This window comes from Atractosteus spatula, chromosome 8, assembly GCF_055471065.1.
Source record: "Atractosteus spatula isolate fAtrSpa1 chromosome 8, fAtrSpa1.hap1, whole genome shotgun sequence".
In the NCBI taxonomy this organism is placed as follows: domain Eukaryota; kingdom Metazoa; phylum Chordata; class Actinopteri; order Semionotiformes; family Lepisosteidae; genus Atractosteus; species Atractosteus spatula.
The window spans coordinates 19,797,136-19,815,257 of record NC_142713.1 but is presented as its reverse complement, the minus strand read 5'-3'; the positions used below and the strand labels follow the sequence as shown (position 1 = coordinate 19,815,257).

Below are 18,122 nucleotides of genomic sequence, written 5' to 3'. Positions count from 1 at the left end.
GGACATCACAGTTTCCATCAAAACGGAGAGCACATATTTAACATCAGGATCCCATTTGGAAATAACATTCACAGCGATAAAAAAATGTTACACGTGTAAGCTATTAAAATGTTGGCTCTTTGCAGTCATTTTTGCAATACCTTTTAAAAGCAAATCTAATGTCGTGCATCTGTAATCCAAAACAATGCCTTGCAGTTTATTTACAGTGCTCTAAAAAAACACTAGTCTTAGACTTTGGGGACTAGTTGGTGTGTAATGTTTTCCGTCAGTAAAAAAAACAAACCTCTTTATTCAGTGTTTGGTTGGGGAGCTATTCAAATTGTTCTGATTGGAACAACTGCTTCACAGTCCAGACAGTAAATAAGCACACGTATTTTAAAAATCATCTTAAGTACTTTTGTTAAAAAGATTGGACTCAAGTCATTCACCATATTTGACTCTGTAAACCACTATTAATCACGATTCAGGCAAAATGTGGGTTAATCCACAGTTTAACTGATGTTCTGTGCCAGGAAAACATGAGTGAGATCTGCAGTTTTGGCATTATAACGTAAATAATGGCACAACTATGGGATGCAGATCTTGATCTATGCATTGCTGGGCTACGAAACCCCCACCATATGCTTTTCTGGACCACTGATAAAAAATGATTGAACTTGATGTCAATAAGAAATAGCAGCCTGTAATATAATAGAAGGTCCTTTGGTGCGGTCACCTTTGTAAAACAGCCACATCATTTAAATGTTCCTTGTGTTGTCTCCATTGTTTCACTCAACTGTCAGCCCTGAGTGCATGGAATTGTGCTTTATTATAGACAACAACATACTCAACATTGTCTGTTACACATTTTCTGTAGAATGTTGTCCAATAGCTGTCAATCTTATCAGTGATATTGGTTTAAACATGTGGCAACTACGAAGTGATAGCAATAGGGCCTGCTGAGGTTGACACTGTGCTGCGTTAATAAACACTGCTAAATAGTCCATCAGACTTGCAAAAATCAATTATGTAAATGAGAGCAGGCAATGGTACAAACATGTTGCTGTAACATCACATAATGCATGATGACCACTTCCAGCAGAGAAGGCAGCATTCTTTGTTTTGTGGTGGGAAACCATGGGCTGCAAAATCTGCCGCAGATTCTGTAGAATTCTGTACCTACTTTTGGCGGTGTTCATTGAAAATGAGATGAGGCGAATTTTCTTTAAAAATGTGAGCAGGCTACATAATATGCATAGGCTCTTACACATCTGTGCCTCAGAATGTTGCATTTGGTTGTAAAAATCATACGTGTCTTCTACCAAAACAAATTTTGCGTAAGTAATACAGAATGACAGAAGTCAGAATAAGGAAACAACCTGGTGGCTATGTTTACTTGGGTTGTACAGTACACATACTGTAATGTGTGGCGGGGTTTCCTGGGGATGGTGTGTTGTTTTTTTTTCCCTTTCACTTTCATGTTTGCTTCTTCCCCCTTGTCTGCCAGCATTAAATAATCCTTTCATCACACTATGAGTGACACACTATCCGTCTTGTCACTGATCTTTTACCACAGAGTCAGAGAGAATGCACAGGCTGTGTAGTGGTGTTGGCTTGTCTGGGGACCGGACTGAGAAATGTTTAAAGAGGGAGCAAGGTGAGACAGTGCACAGTGCACACAATCATGATCTGCAGGTTGCTTACATCTGCTTACTTAGACATTCCTGCTCCTAATTCAGGTCCTGGAGTTCCACCTCGTGTGTTGGGAGTCTTGAGAGTGGATTAGATGGCCAACAAGAGAGTATAGGAACTCCAGCCAGTGAAGGTTGATGGCTGCTTCTTTATTCCTCCCTTGCTCTTCTTCTCTTCTTGTTGCAGACAGCAGGGCAGGGAAGGCAGAATGGAACATATCGTTTGCGACTGTGAGGAAGGAGGAGGACATTAATTAGACAACTAAATTGCCGTGCTGAGCTTGTTTTTCTCTTTCTTTGGTATGGCGGAGGTAGGCGTGCTGGGATGACTGGACTGAGTTGATTTGGGAAAGGGGGGCTGCTGGGAGCTTTTGTTGTTTGGAACATGAAAGATACAACTATGCATCTCAGGATTTTTTTCAGCTTCTTCTTTTTGCTTATGACTAGGTTGTCAATTTATTGGGTTTTTTTCTTTGCTTGTCTTCAATGCTACCTTGTTGTGGTTTCAAGTATCATGTTAGGATAAAAACTGCAGTTGTGTTCTCAACCTGTCTTGTGCTGGTCTCTGATGCCCTGGTGGCTTGGGGATTCTGACAGTGTGTGCATGGATAGGACCTATAAAATTGTGGCACAGCTGGCTTCAATTCCTGCAAAACACTATATTTGTGACATACTGTATACAGTCAGATATTGTTAATTGTTTCATCCATTTTCTGACTGTTTTATCCAATACAGGGTTGCAGGGGAGCTGGAGCCTGTCATGGACTCCATTCCACACACAAACACGCACACACTCACACCAGGGCCAATTTTCCCAGAATCCAATTAACCTACCAGTAATTCTTTGGACTGTGGGAAGAAACCAGAGTGCCCAGAGGAAACCCACATGAACACAGGGAGAACATACAAACTCCATGCAGATGGTCAGAAATTGATTCCAGGGCCCCAGTGCTCACATTATTATTTAGCAGTAAGCAGAGTAGCAGGACATGACAAAACCCATAGCGTGTCCCAGATTTGTCATGTTTTTTGCTGTTAAAATTAAAATAAAGTAGATACACAAAAATTAATCTATTTTTAATAAGATGTCTATTAAGTAAAAGGAGGCTTCCTTATAGTCTTCAAAACCAGGAGGTTTTGAGGATTTTAATAACTCATTATTTGAGAATTATCATTAGAACGAGGAGTTGTCTAGGCAGAGTTGGCTTGTTTTTAAACAAACCCCACTTCTTCTTCAGATGGTGCCACAGGGACTATTTAGCCAAGATAAAGCATTTTTAGTACAGTGTTAGAGAGCTGCTGGTGTCACAAGACCTAAAATACTGAAAGACAAATTCAGCTACCAATAAAACTAGCTAAGCCCAGGTTTACAACAAAGTCTCTAAATACTCACCAGACAACACTGCCTTAAACCCATAATCTGATTAAATCAGAACATATGATAAGATGGTATACTTAAATCTCAGGCATTTTTACCAAAGTCAAAATATTGTCTTTCATCATTAAACTCGCAAAACAAGAATTTAGAAAGATGCAAACAGGAAAACGCCCTCTCATTTTGCTTGAACAATTACTTTGTCATTGAATTGTGCATACTTTCTTATGAAATGTCTGAAAACCTGTAAAACAACATTGTTGTGTTGGAGATTTAAAGTATATTAATAACAGACTGATCCTCCTCATATCCACAAATATAGGAGGAGGGTGTTTCCAATACTTCGACAACAGAATACTTCAATGATATCAAAGTTTAAAATTAGAAAGAATTAGAGAAATAGTTTAAGAATGAGTTTTTATTACTCATTTCATATAGGTTTGCAAAAGAAAAAAACAGCCAGTCTAGTTAAAGTGTAAAAAGTGGTATGGCAAGTAATCTAGAACTATACGCGTTAAAAATGTAAAGTTGATTTTTTAAATTGAATTTACTACGGTGACGCAAGACTGTTGAAAGGGGAAGAAAGAAAGAGACGCGTGATCTAACATGCTTCAAGTCATCCCCCCCTCCTCTTGCTGTGCGTGTGCGGTGTAGTAAATCAAGTTCCTCCCATGCTTCTTATTCCACCGCCCCCCGGGGACCCACACAACAGCCTGGCTGAATTTCTGTCCGGTAAAGAATAAAATCTGTATGGAGGAGGAGCTTACACAGTGTGTGACTCAGGCATTGGATCATATGTGCCGGCCTTCTCCAGCGATACTAATTTACATTTTTGCTCTCATCTGCTTCTTGAACGGCTACCAAGAAAGAAAACACCGTATTAGCAGGCACACCTCAATCAAGAAATAGCCGGAGAATGCACGAATGCTACACAAACCACTCCTAGTCTTCACTTCACTATCGAGAAAGCTGTCTAGGAGAGAGTAACACCACCAGGAGTTAAAAAGGTATGGGTCTCCTGTCGAATGCATTAATGGACCCCAGCGTAGCTTTTTATTATTCAAAATGCCTTTTATCTGTAAAAGTAAAAGAATGCTTTATATGAAATAAGACATCGGTTAAAAATATCGCCAATAACTAACTTTCCGATTAAAACTGCAACACGAAGAAAAACAAAACTTTTCTTTCTTCGCAAGAGCATATGGTAACCTCATGTTGAGAGAGATGCTGTTGAGGGAATTTCTGAGGCAAGCTCCGTGGTTTTGAACAGCAATATGTCCGAAGTATCGTATACTGTAGGATTGATCCTTTATTGGCAAGTGGGTTTTTTTAACACCAAAATTTGTTCAGTTCTAATGCCTAATGGTTAGTGCACGTGAAAGTCGTATACATTCTTCATCTGATTTTTTCCGAAAATAGTATCCCTTTGAGTTCTTGGGAGTAGAGATGTATCGTTTTGTCTTTTTTTTTTCATTTCTATTTAACAGTGTTCTTTGTTTTAAAGAAAGTCTTTTATAAAAGTAGCGTGCGTGTGTTCCTATTACATATAGTAATTTGTAATAAAAGTCATAAAATATATGTTGTGAAAATGTTATATGTACAGTACTTCATTGTATAAGGACCGGGTCAGAGGTGGTTTTCACTGAAAATTTCAGTCAGGGTTCCGGGGACTCCGGGGGGTTTCCTGTGTCCTGGGTGGTCCCCCCAAAACTGGATTTTTTTTTGTGTAGTGTCCATCACTGTTATACTATTGCTGCCCCTAGTAAACTTTAATTATTTTATTAATTAATTTCGTGGTGTACCTTCTCAACGATCAATCTGGTCAGACAATGAATGCAATGGGCATTTTGACCTGCAGTTGCGCTTTAATATTTTTAGTTACTAGTAGAATTATATATGATAATTATTTACATACAGTAGAATTCATATAATAATTCTTCGCCTCCATTAGATTACCGTCATGCGTCGACGTGGGATGTTACGTGGGTTTACGGGGGATTTGCCTGTCTGAAAGGGGTGCCCGTCTGTGCTCGGGGGCTTCACTCCTGTAGTGTTACTCCAGAAGGTGTTACTGTAGGTGCGTCTATGAGTGGTGTGTTTTAGTGCATAGGGAAATATGTTTTTTAAATAGGTTTACAAAAAGTAAAACTAGTTTTTTAAGAAAATAATACTTTTCCATTGTATACTTATTAAATGTGTTTTTATTTGGGTTATATGGCAACCAGTTTATGGTAACCATTTAATGCTGTTGCCACACACGTCTTCAGTCCTGTATTTGATTCTTGACTAAGGGTGGCTTCTGTGTGGAGTTTACATGTCCAAACATGTACGTAAGTAACATTTTGGTGTGAATGGGTGTTTATAATACAGTTTTGGCAACTGTCTCAGGGGTAAAAGTAATGCATAAAAAATATGTTCTGGTGCATGTATGCAGTCTTTTAATGTCAGGATTACATTACTGTTTCCTGACATGTATTGATACTGTAGATACAATGAAAAGCATCTTGATAAAAATAATTGAAGTTGACCATTCTTGTGTAAAAATAAATATATTGAAAATGAAAAAAAAAACAGGTGTGTGTGTGTTTTCAGAATGTAGTGGACTAATCCTGCAAGTTAAAGGATAACATGTGTGATCAATTTAGTTTGTATTTTGCTAAAACTTCTACATCTGCTTTTTGATCTTTGAACTAATACTGTGGAATTATCTTCTTTTCCTAGCACCTAACATTGCTTTAGGGTAGCTGCTGCAAAAGTCAAACAGTTAGCTAGAATCAGTAAATTTAAATATGCAAAGTGGAGGAGATGGTTTACATGCAACAATAAAAAAATCTGAAATGTGTCCTTTCAGATTTTTTTCTGATTGATACAAAGTTATCATCCAGCCTTTAAAATAATTTCTTCAAAGTAGAACTAGAAATTATCTTACTGGAAGCAAGTCTGCTTTTTCTTTTAAGCAAAAAAAAAAGTTCTGTGCTTTCCAGCACAGAAGGGAACTGAATGTTTTTCTCTCAGTGATTTGTAGCTAGGATACACTGTATTCTAGAAAGTTTCCCCTCTCACCCACAAAATGTGACATTAACACTTTTTGAAAGTATAAAATAGAAAGCTTCTGTGCTTTTCTAGGTTTGATTGCAAAATCATTTTTTAACAGTTTTTTAAATCCACATTTTAATGCATGAAGACAATTTGATTTTTAGGGCCTTGTGATGTAGCCTATTTTTCAGAAAGGAGTCAAGTTTATCTTATAAACAGCTGTTTCTGAGTAAGCTCATTCTGATGTTTTTTTCATCTTCTATTTGCTTTAAGTATGAGGATTACAGTATGTCTTTCTTGTACATAATCGTGTATCAAGACGTGTGTGCGACAAGTACACAGGGAATGAAATGAATTTGATAATAGTGTCCTTGTATATTAAATCATGTGCAGAAACCATGTATAAATCCATAGCAAAGTCTGTACTTAGACCAAACTTCAATCCCCCTGCTAGTTGCTAGTTTTTTAACTTGCCAGATGATGAGTATTTTCTGTTTAGGAGAGACGTCTTGAGCCCTTTATTCAAAACACTTATGTTCTTATGCCTCCATAGAAAGTATTGGGAAAGTAAGCACCTACATTTTTTTAAATATAGGCCGCTTGTGCTTAACCACGTAGTAGGTGTCAGATTTGAAATTTGTGATTTATGGATGGCCCAGAATTCTTGTCCATTTGAATGGATTGTTTCCAGTTTTTAATAATTTGTTTAAATTTAATGAGAGTTAAACATTTCCTGTAAATCGCCAAAATAAAATTATACTGGGATTTTATTCAAGGCAGTTAAGGCACTTAAATCTGCATAGGAAGCAATGGGGATTTAAGAGATTTGAATATAGTTTCCATAAAACGTATGTAAAATTCCCAAAGTGCATTTTTAAAGTGTATTGCAAAAAACAAAATTGTGCATGGAGAGTAATGTGTTTTCTCTTAACTTATTTAATTCCATTGGTGGATTCTGCACATTATTTTTTCCTGTTCTTTGTTGCAGAGAAATTTGAGTGCATTTATAAGAATGTTGGGTTTCTTGAGTACTGTAGGTTTCAGTGGAAGTAACCAATTGTAATACCAGTTTGCTGTGATTTTGGCCAGGGGATGATGCCATCGGTCTTCTGTTTAGAAATTCTGTCATTGATCTGTCTGAGTGGCTCAGATTGCTGTCATCCTGAGATGTGAAGCTGTGTCTCATCATGAGTCTGTAACCATTAGGTATCATTTCAGACAGAATAAACATTTCATGGTATTTTGCTGCATTTAAATTTCCTTCAGTCATACAAAGGTTTTGTGACCCAGCAGAGATGAAGCTGACTCATGTCACCATGTCACAATGGTACTTCCAATATTGTCTGTAGCCACCATTTTCATTTTTGGCCTCTGCTTTCTAACCACTTCATCCAGTTTTGGGTTGCAGCAAACAATGGGCTCAAGCTGAGATACACCCTAGATGTGATGCTGGTCCATCGCAGGGCACACAAAGGCACTAAACACAAACACTCACACCAGGGCTAGTCTTCCCAGAAGCCAATTAACCTACCAGTATGTCTTTACACTGTGGGAGGAAACAGGAAACTGTGTGGAGGAAACAAACGTATATAAACATGGGGACAACATACAAGCTCCACACACAAAGCAAACTAGGTCTGGAATTGAACCCAGGGTCTCAGAGCTGTGAGGACTACCGTACCACGGTGCCACTCATGCTTTGAAAACAGTAAATAATTGTGTTTTATATACACATATATACAGTACTGAATTTATTTCTTAAAGTGTACTTTTCATAGTGACTTGTTCCTTGGCATTTGTCTATTGCTGTCGTCCTATAATTCTAAGTATAATTCTTTCTATGAAAGGATCATTCTGTAGTTTGTTTGCTCTTTAGGCTTTGTGTTGACTTCTGAAACTTGGTCTTTCTGATTATATGTATTTGGTCTTCCAAGACTGAGTTAGGTTAAGGTTGGTGTTCACAAAAACATTTTGATATGATTTATGAAACAATCAGCTATTTGTTTGCACAAAATTCTGCATTTATGTGAACACTTTTAATTATGCTTAATAACTTGATTTTTTTATAACTTTGCAGTTTTCTAAGTGTGATATATAACACTTTTTGCTTGTAACTTATCTTAGATCTAATATCAGCATTGGTTTCAATTCACATATCCTTATCTTGTACTGATGTACTTCTTGTCTATCTTGTCAAAGTATTATCTTGTACTTACAAATGACATTATAAGTAATTATGTTTTGCTTTAGCCAAACAGTAAATGTTCTTGTTGGAAGATTTGGAATAGGTTGTCTTGCTTTGCTACTGTTGGAAAACCATTCAGTCGTGATTTTAAAGGTAATAAGGACTAGGCAGCTTTCTTACCAAGGTTGTGTTCCTTTGGACCTTCGCTGAACCACACACCTTGAGAACCCAAATCAAAAGGGCTAAATAATGAAACTGGATGATGTGACCAATCAAGCGAGTCATGCTCAATTGTAAAAAAAGCTTTAGTTTCAGATCCCAGACCAACCTGAGCTAAAGAGTGTTGGACGTGTCCTTTGTGTGACAGCGGGAACACAAATGGACACATTACTCAGCATATTGATTTGATTCACCACGAAATCCTGCTGATCGAGCAGAAAGCATTATTTCATTCTGCATGGGCCCTTTCCACGCCAGTCCTGGTTTGTTCTGGCTACTGATGAAGCTAAACACGTTTAATTATGTCTATCCCAGGGAGCATATTTTAGAATTAGCTTGGCAGTCAGAATGTAACTTAATTTACTTTCCAGTTTCAAAGAAATGTTTATTGTCAGCAAAACCTTTGACTTGGTGTTGCTGTAAATAAGGACCTCCCTCACATGATTGCCTTCCTACATTTTGCTAACTTTACATTTTCCTGTATGTTCCAGATGTTTTAAGACTAAAAACAGTTCTAGGATTTGCAAGTGGGTATTTTTTTATGGTAAATACGTGTTCTTTATTAGTTTCAGCACAGTAAATTGTTAAAAACATAATTGTGAACTAGGCGTGTTTCAAATATTGTGAACCAAGAACATTAAAAAAAAGTGTGGCTTGTAACCTTTCTTTCAGGAAAGAAACACCAAGGGAAGTTAAGTAAACAAAGAAGCACCTGATGTACTGCTGCCTGAGAGAACTGTTTATTTGCATAAGTCTCTCTCATGTATGTTATCATTGAAGAGAGTGCATTTACAGATACCATTATAATTTGACTTCCTTGGGAGATGTAAAAGTCATGCCTTCACATACATTTAATGCAGTTGTTTGGAAACTTCTTCGCTGCAACATATACAGGATCCTGTAATGTACGTTTTTAAAAGGATGTTGCTTTGTTAAAAGAGGAAAAATGTGAGTGTAGAGAGAGTGTGTGTAGATGGATTTCTGTTCTGTTCTGTTTTTCTGTAAATCAGAGGTTAGATACATTTAAGTGTGAAAAATCCTCCATAAAATGTAATGAAAGTCTGTTATACTACAATATATGTAGGTGATAATTGAATAAAAAATAAGTACAGTTTTTGTAATTGTATTTTAAAATACCATAGCACTTTGTTTTGCATATAAATGTTCTGGAAGTATATTTTATTGCATTATCTTTATTATATCTGGACAACATTTTATGTTTTTAATGCTTTGTTAGCAGAATATGGGTATCCAAGTGTTTGGGTTTGGCCATTTTTCACTGTTGCCTCATTTACTATAAGACTCTAGATTTTCTTGATATGGTATAAATAACTCAATATGTGTTGTACTGTGTTATGGGTATGAGTTCAGTCAACTGTATTGTTTAACTTATTGCTAATTTAGATTTTTATTGCACAGAAATGTTCCTACAGCTCATTTGTTCCTCCTTATGCTGTCAGATATTTTTTTGTACAAAAGCAGAAACTCAAAACCGTTACTGAAATTCATTTGTACTGAGTTGAGTTGTCCATGATACGAGTAATTTTACCTTGAGGACTTTGTTAGGACTAAGGAAGGTTTATGTTTGAAAAACAAATATTAAGACATAATTAAGAACGACATGTTACATGTTTTCCAGTACAACACACATGCTTTGTTGATTAATAGTGTTGTTAGTGGATCAGTAATTGTCAATTAAAGGTGATTTAACATCCCACTGCACTGTTTATAAGAGTAGGGGTTTCAACTCTGGGCTTGGGTTTGCGATCTGACCTACCTTAATGTCCACCATAATTTAATATGTAATACGATTTCTCACTTTCTCCACCTGACCTGCTGTGTAGTGAGGCTGTTGGCACAACCTGGACACTGGGAATCATCCACTTGGATGCAGCACTTCAGTGGTGGCTGAATTAGGTTCCTTCCATTGTATTAATCCAATGTTTGATGTCATTCATCGATGTCATGTGATGTCATGAAAAAATATAAATGTGATATAAATGCAATTTATTATTATTGTAATAACATTAATATGGAAGTCATATGTATATCTAGTCCATATATAGACTAGACTACATATACATACTGTATGAATGTATCATCGTCTGTTTAAATATACAGTACATGTGGGTGTAACAGCATTTTGGGAATTCTTAAATTTCATATAGTGGGAAGGCATTCAAAAAGTAATACGGGCTCTATTTGCCCAGAAGCTTAATAGCATTAAAGTGTTTAATCACAAATAATGCTTTATTTTTCAACATTTTTCAGTTACTTTCTCATTGAAATAGTCTTACTATTTATAGAATGTATCTGGATGTGTTTATTTGCTTTTAAATACGGACCTTTTGGCATTAAGAGACTTACATTATTTAGAGCAGAGTCCTGGGAAATTGCAATACTTTAACCCCGACCACTACCCCAGCCCTCTCCTTTATTTTTCCATTACTTCTGTCAAGAGGCTGTGTTATGACAGCAGGGCAAACACATGGACACAGAGCATGTGAAGTGCTCTTGAGAAGCATGGGAAACTTCAGGCAGACACTAAAATGAGACACAGGAGTATTATGGGACTAGGACCTTTTTTTTAAAAAAATAGATGAGTGTGTCTTGGTTTAATTGCCAACAGTTTTATTTTTGCCTGTATTGTGTATTTTTAGCTCACCAAATACAGTGTAAGGTGCCATTACCTGTTGGTGACCCTAGCAAACGGTAAATGCATTGTAGTTCCTCTCCCTGCTGAAACTGGATTAGCAAGACAAACCTTAATGCGATAAAATCTTGGCTCAGTAACAACGATTCAATTATTTTCATCTCCATTTAGAAATATGATCTTTTTCGGGATCCATAAGTAATATCTGTCTGGTAAAAAAAACCCTATAATCTCAAAAGGGTTCATACTACTAAAAGCATCTCAGGATGCTCAAAGGATAAGAGGTCTAGTAAATAAGTAAAGAAATGGTACAGTTGAAAAAGAAGATAGGTTGTATGAATATTAGAACTTGAGCAACACATGGTGTATGAACACTGTAGACTTGTTCTTTTTTTATACAAACGTAGCTGAGCACTGTTTTAAAATTGCAGTTTTCATTGTATTAGCGATTTGCTTAAACAGAACACTCAGTTTTTAACTCACTACAAGGAATTTGTAGTGGGGGTTAAAGTTTGTAAAGCCACATAAGAACGTGCACTACATAGTTTGTTATTGTAAACTCTAATCCTGGTATTGTTGAACGAAAATTGTATCCTTTTTTTTCACAAGGCTACAGTAATAAGAATTCTCACCTTTCTTTTTGTTTAACGTATCCTGTAAACCATTATGTTGTGATTTATAGGTAGCACTACTAATTTAGAAGTGCAGTATATTATCAGTTTTTGAAACAAATCAGTCCATGAGCACAGACTGGCTTCAGGAAAGATTTGTATTTGAAGGCCCAGTGTTTATTCTGGCATCAACAATAGTGTTAATCCCCTGGCCATGGGGCACCTGGTCATCTGTTTATCTTGGGACCTCTTTATCTCCTGTGGTAGCTGATGATGAAATACTGGACTCTTACTCAGTATTGACAGTTGTTTTGTAAGTTCTTAAGGGAGGGGCCTTTTGTTATCCTGCTGAGTTGGAGGTCTATTAAAAGGTCTAACTGTGGATTTAATTTTCATGTGTGAGTCTATGCCACATTAAGATCCAACACTTATGAAATAGCCATAATTTAGAGGGATATCTGAAATCTTGGCCTGGACCTAGTGGTAGTAGGTTTAGGAGAACACATTCGGTATTGAAACAAAAAGTATGAACAAGTATAGTTGTTCGTAGTCCCAAAATTGTCCACTGAGCATTTTAATCTGAATTCTGTACATGCTTGTTCTGCTACACATGCTTTTGTTAATATAGCTGAAAATGTTGTTTTAGATGCTTATGATGATGAGAGCGGAGTTATAAGACTTTTAATGCCACTATTTCTTATCAACATATGCTTGTTAATAGAGGAAAGTAGGTTACATGAAAAAGTGTTTCACACACTTTAACCCTACAGCCCTTGTAGTAAGAAGTAGCCTTTCCTATCTGTATAGTAACTAAGGTATTATAAACTGTGAAGGATTAGTACCTTTCATATTGAGGTTTGTTTGAAAATGCACATTATGAGGTCAGAAGGTCAGTGCTGGAAGCAGATGAGCCTGAGGCGCTACAGATTTGAAACTTTGGATGGTAATTTGATGTATAGCTATTTTCTCTGTTTAATGCTATGAAGATTGCAGTTTCTAGTGATCTTCATTATACTTGTTTCAATCTAAACTTCTGCCTCGATAATAGTGTTTCGTAGTCAAAATTCCAAACTGTATCTCATGCACCTCAGTGAAGCAACAACATGTGGTGCAACTGTGAGCAATAATCAGAAGTCCAGGCAGCGGCCTGATGCAGTGGTTAGCATTGCTGCCTCACAGCGCTGTGTTCAGTTCCTGGGATGCCATCTGTGTGGATTTTGTATGTTCTTCCCATGTTTGCGTGAGTTCCCTCCAAGTGCTTTGACTTTCTCCCGCAGGTCAAAGACATACTGGTAGGTTAATTGGCTTCTGAATAAATTGGCCCTGGTGTGTGTGTGTCTTGTCTGTGTCTGTGCCTGTGTGTCTTGTGACGGAATGGCATCCTGTCCAGGGTCTGTCCTGGTCCTGGTCTAACCAGGGGCTCCGAATCCCTTGCCACCCTGTGTTGGATACAAACTGGGTGGATGAGTTATAAGACAAGACCGCTGCCAGTTTGAACTGTGGACATGATTGGTGGACTACAACAGCTGTAGCTGGGCCAGCACTTTAATGGGACAGGTGCTCTGCATCTGAAACTCAAGCTTTGACAGCATCGCACAGGTTGAGCACAATGATAGCCAATCATCCACTGGATTGTTTGTTAGTTAAGAATGACTGATGTAGAGGTCCTTCATGTATGGTGTATTATGGATGGATGGATGTTCGCCCATTATGCCTTCCAGCATGTAGGGGCAGAAATAGGACAGGGTTGTTAGCCTTGTGCCCAACTCCAACATGGAGGACCTGGCGCCCGACGTGGGACATGAACCCGCTAAGCTGAGATTATGTGTCTCATGCTTTACCAACAGAGCTAATTGGGGCCCATGGTGCAAAGATTTTTTCTCTTTGACAGGAGTTTGAATGCTTAGAAATAAGAATATCACTCTTTTCCATTAATAATAACAAAGGCATTAGGGTAGCTGCTCTGTGGCAGTATTGTGAACAATATACAGTAATTGTTCTGTTTTTCTTGTGTATGGCTTGAACTGACATTATTTTGGTGAACAGCTTATCAGAAAAAGATTAAGGGTAATTGATATACAGTAGAGTGGTTTGTAATGTCTTCTTAGATAAAACCATCCTTTGCAACACATAGCACCTGTTTCAACCACCAATGTTTATGACTTTAATGATTCTAAGTATGTTGGGTCTGCCTTTTGCGATTTATTTTGAGAATCCTTCCTGGTCAGGGCTTTCATTTATTGCTCTGACATGTTGTCTAGTTAACAGTTTCCAGTTTCCTTCTTTTTATACATCCCGTTTATAGTGCTTGCTATAGCGTTATTGGCCACAGTGTTTTTCATATGAAGCACAGTCATTCATCAATTTTCATGCAAGAGAGAGACAAATATAAAATACAGTCGCTGCTGTTTTTGTTCTTGTACGGAAATGTTATTGCCAGAAATCCAAATTCAAAATTATGTCACTTCCTCCAGTGTTTATTTAATCTGTAGGAAAACGATTGCCTTTTCTTAGTAATATGAGGGAAAAGATTTGGAGTAAAACAGAAATTCATCTCAGTGAAGACAGGAAGTTAGATGATTGAGAGAATATACATTTTTACAGTATATATACAATTCTGTATGAAGTCATTTTAGATATTTTTATTAGAAACTTGCCACGAATTAATGAATATCAGGTTTATTGTAAATATTTTCTGATTTTATTATTTATTATTATTATTATTTTCTGACCATATTTTAATTTTTTAGAAAATACATACAAGGCATCTTGTCACTATACAGTATAGACATTCTGAATGTAAACAGTATTGTAACAGCAAGTAATTGTAAGCCTTTTTTAGGCCCAAACAGGATCTGTTATTCTTTAAATGTTCAAGTGTAACAGAAATGGGAGAGGTAGGAGGTCATGATGTTTGCAAATTCATCACATTCTCTTGATGTGACACACACTGGGGTTTTCTGCTAGTTTTTCAGTTTTTTCATTCAGTATATAATTAGTGTTTCCCCATTGCTCTTGGAACAGAAGGCACTTACAGTGTGCTGAATCTGTTCTCTGGCCAGCGTGGTGTTATTGCAGTATGTGTCTGTACTGAACCTTATAGGATTTTCTAGATCTATGTTGCATTTACTTTTTAACTTTTAAACTTTAGATAAAACATGATTATAGTTTACCAATATGCTTTTTCAGAAATAAATAGTGTGTGTTCATTTTGTATGTGTGCTGTCACCAGTCACATATAGTTTCTTAACCTGCTGCACATCTTCATCTTCATTTCTGAATCATCATATTCAGAAATGAAGAATGGAAAGAAAACTTTGACTCTGCATTACTCTGTTAAGATAAACATATTCGGAAATAGTTAGTCTTTAAACTTGTCTATTAATGGCTTAGTTTTGCTTTTTTGCAATTTAAAAGATTACCTTGTATACTTTTACAGAATTCAAAACAAACCTGTATAATCTGGAAAAATCCAACAAAGAATCTTTATGTAGTTATGATCAAACATCCTGTGCACTGAATCATATACCAAACACACCTAAGGGTTAAAACTCACGTCTCGTATTAAAGGCCTACAGGAAAAGGTGCTGAAGTATGTTTGAAATGGATTGTATTACACCACAGGAAAAGCAGAGGGTGTGAAAGTGTGATTGAAGTAGCAACTGTATATCTGCCCTCGGTATCTGTTCAATCTCATCATCTACAGAGGCCCACCCTTGCCGTTTAGTCTGTAAGCTGAAGTGGTGGAAAATGAGGGTGAGGAGCTCAGTGCTTCCTGTACACAGTCATCCATTTTGATTTGAAGTAAAATTAAAAGCTATAAAAAGATCATGATGTATTTTTAGTGTCGTTAGATTTTTATGAAACAAAATAAAATGCATTGTAAACCTTCTGTTTAGAAATTGCATAGATTATTTTTTTATAAAGAGGGAAAGTGTGTTGCCATTTTAAGATGCCTAGAAGATTTGTTATATTGTGTAACATCTGCACCGCATTTCTGCCAAATTAGACTACCACAGTATTCTGTACTTTGAAACCAAATTGTGCCTTCTCTCCTCACTTGGAAGCTGTTTTATCTTATATCTAAAAAAGATAACTTGTTTAAAATAAGTGGGGAAAAAGGAATAACATTCTGTTTTATGCTAGTGTGTTTATCATTAGTGAATTAGTGATTAGTTTCCATGTGTGTTTGACTGGTCAAGTTATTCATCTTGTGAATTTTGAATGTCATATTAAGGCCTACTTCATACAAAATGTGGATTTTATGTAAAATAGCAATGTATAATATTTTTTTTCTAAAGTTACTTGTTTGCAACTGCAAGTCTCATATAGAAAACCAAGCTTTGTCAGTGGACATTGTGTTTTACCTGTATATACAGGAAATGGGTAAAAAACAATTAAATATCATGGGTAAATAAGGAAAAGCCAAGTATATTGAAAGCAGGATCTTCAACACAGCTGTGGCTCATATGTTAATTAAGCAGGTTTAGGGTTATGCATAAAAATACTAGATACTGGTTTTCTATAATTAGTGTTAGGATGACTGCAAGAGGAGAGGTCATTGTTGGAGTGCATTTGCCAGGAGCTTCAGTGATGCAAACAGTGGAGAAACACGATATTCAGATGAATCATCCTTGACGTCCTGTTCACGATAAATCAAGTCCGCGTGTGGCACCAACCTAAAAAACTCAGATTCCATGGTTCTGGAAGTGAAGGGTTCTGGTGGTTCAGTAATGTTGTGAGTATCAATGCTAATCACTACATAATGGTACTGAGTGATCAGCCTCACCACATTCTGCAGCATGTCTTTCCTGCCGGGAGGGGTGTCTTAGAGCATGATAGTGCCCCCGTCCACACAACCCATGTGCCGAGATGAGCATGACACTGTTATTCATATGTCATAGCCTTCACTGTCACCAGATCTGATCCTAATCAAGAATTTATGGGATATTGTGGAATCACGCCTCAGGCAGTGTTTTCCACCTCTGTCAACCAGGAGTTCTACTTCTTCATGTAAGAATCCCTCCTGCAGAATTCCACATGCTGGTAGACTTTATACCACAGTTAATACAGGCTGTTCTGGTTGCATGTGGTGGCACAACACCCCGTTAAGTGACTTTACATTGGTGTTTCTATTTTTTTTGTCCGTTACACGTATGTTAACTCTTTAGCAGGTGTTGTACTGTAATGATAGTCAGCTCTGTTGCTAAAAGCTCTTGGGTCCTGGGTGCAAATTTGGGCTAGGGTGCCATCTGTTTGGGCTTTTCACTTGGAACTCTCTAAAGACCATCCACCTGGCCAGGTAAGCTAGTGTTTTCTTAATTCTGTGTGCACATGGCTGATGTCCTATTGAGACTAGTGCCTCTTTGTACCCTACGTCTGCTGGGTTGGGCTCTGGCTCACTGCAGCCTGAAGCAGTTATGGGTAGTGGATGGATGGTAATGATCTGATCTATAAATTGTTGTGTTGTTATTCAAATGCATCTGTTTGGAAATAATATAGAATTAGTTTAGTAGTTGAACAATTAGTTGAATGCAAATAAAAATATGGTAGTGATCATAGCATAGCATTCCCTTAGAACAAATCATTATTTTCTGTTATGTAATTATAATTGTTACTTTGACTCAACACCTATAGGACGCTGTACAGGAAATGTGCCATCTAGGTGCTTCATCTAGTTGTAAACCAGTGAGAATATACAGTACAGTTTTAAAGATCTGTGTTGGATTCCTTCAGCTAAATCCAGTACGCCAAGGCTATGTTGACAGGGGACAGTGGATGCTATGCCATCTCCTAGAGAGATTGAACTAGCAGACATTGAAAGGGACAGTTTGGGTTCATACTGCGTTTGCTTTAGACATTCTCTTGTGACTTTTCTAGAGCTGTTATATAAGGGAAAAAAAACAGGTTAATGAACATTTTCATGTGAAATCAATATTTTCAGTGCCGGTATCAGAGCAACGTCTTCCTTCACATCTTGTCCAGATGAAGGTACCGTACCTAAACCCTGAAAAGTAGGAGTTTCAGATGGATCTCCAGTTGATAATTGAGGAAATGGTCAGACAGCAGCTTCGATGAACACACCCTTTCACTACATTGTGTTTGAAAATGAGTGTGACAAACGTTCAACCTCCACGTTTAAAAATATGTCAAGAAAAGAGCAGTTTTATTGACATTTGGTCCATATTTTCAGTAACAAACTGCAAAGTGTATAGAGGTATATTTTTCAAACTCTCCGGCTTGATCTTTTAAGTGCTAAAAGAGAATGGATAACCATATCTGTTCAGACTGTTCTGGTGATAGCACTTCAGCCCCAACACTCCTTTGAAGCTGCAATGACTTAAAAGCACCTCAACTCAACCTCCTATATTGA

General features: G+C 37.1%; 1 protein-coding gene across 2 annotated transcripts in view; it reads left to right on the top strand.

Annotated features, from left to right (window-relative positions):
* fam107b (family with sequence similarity 107 member B) overlaps nucleotides 1-18,122 on the top strand; it is a 57,430-nt gene that overhangs the window by 17,601 nt on the left and 21,707 nt on the right. Inside the window, exon 1 of one of the 2 annotated variants that reach the window (XM_088923242.1) lies at nucleotides 3,861-4,052. The exons of the other annotated variant lie outside the window; for it this stretch is intronic. The gene's annotated coding sequence lies outside the window, so the exon portion shown is untranslated. Of the gene's footprint in view, nucleotides 1-3,860; nucleotides 4,053-18,122 lie in introns of those variants that run through there. 2 annotated transcript variants of the gene reach the window in all.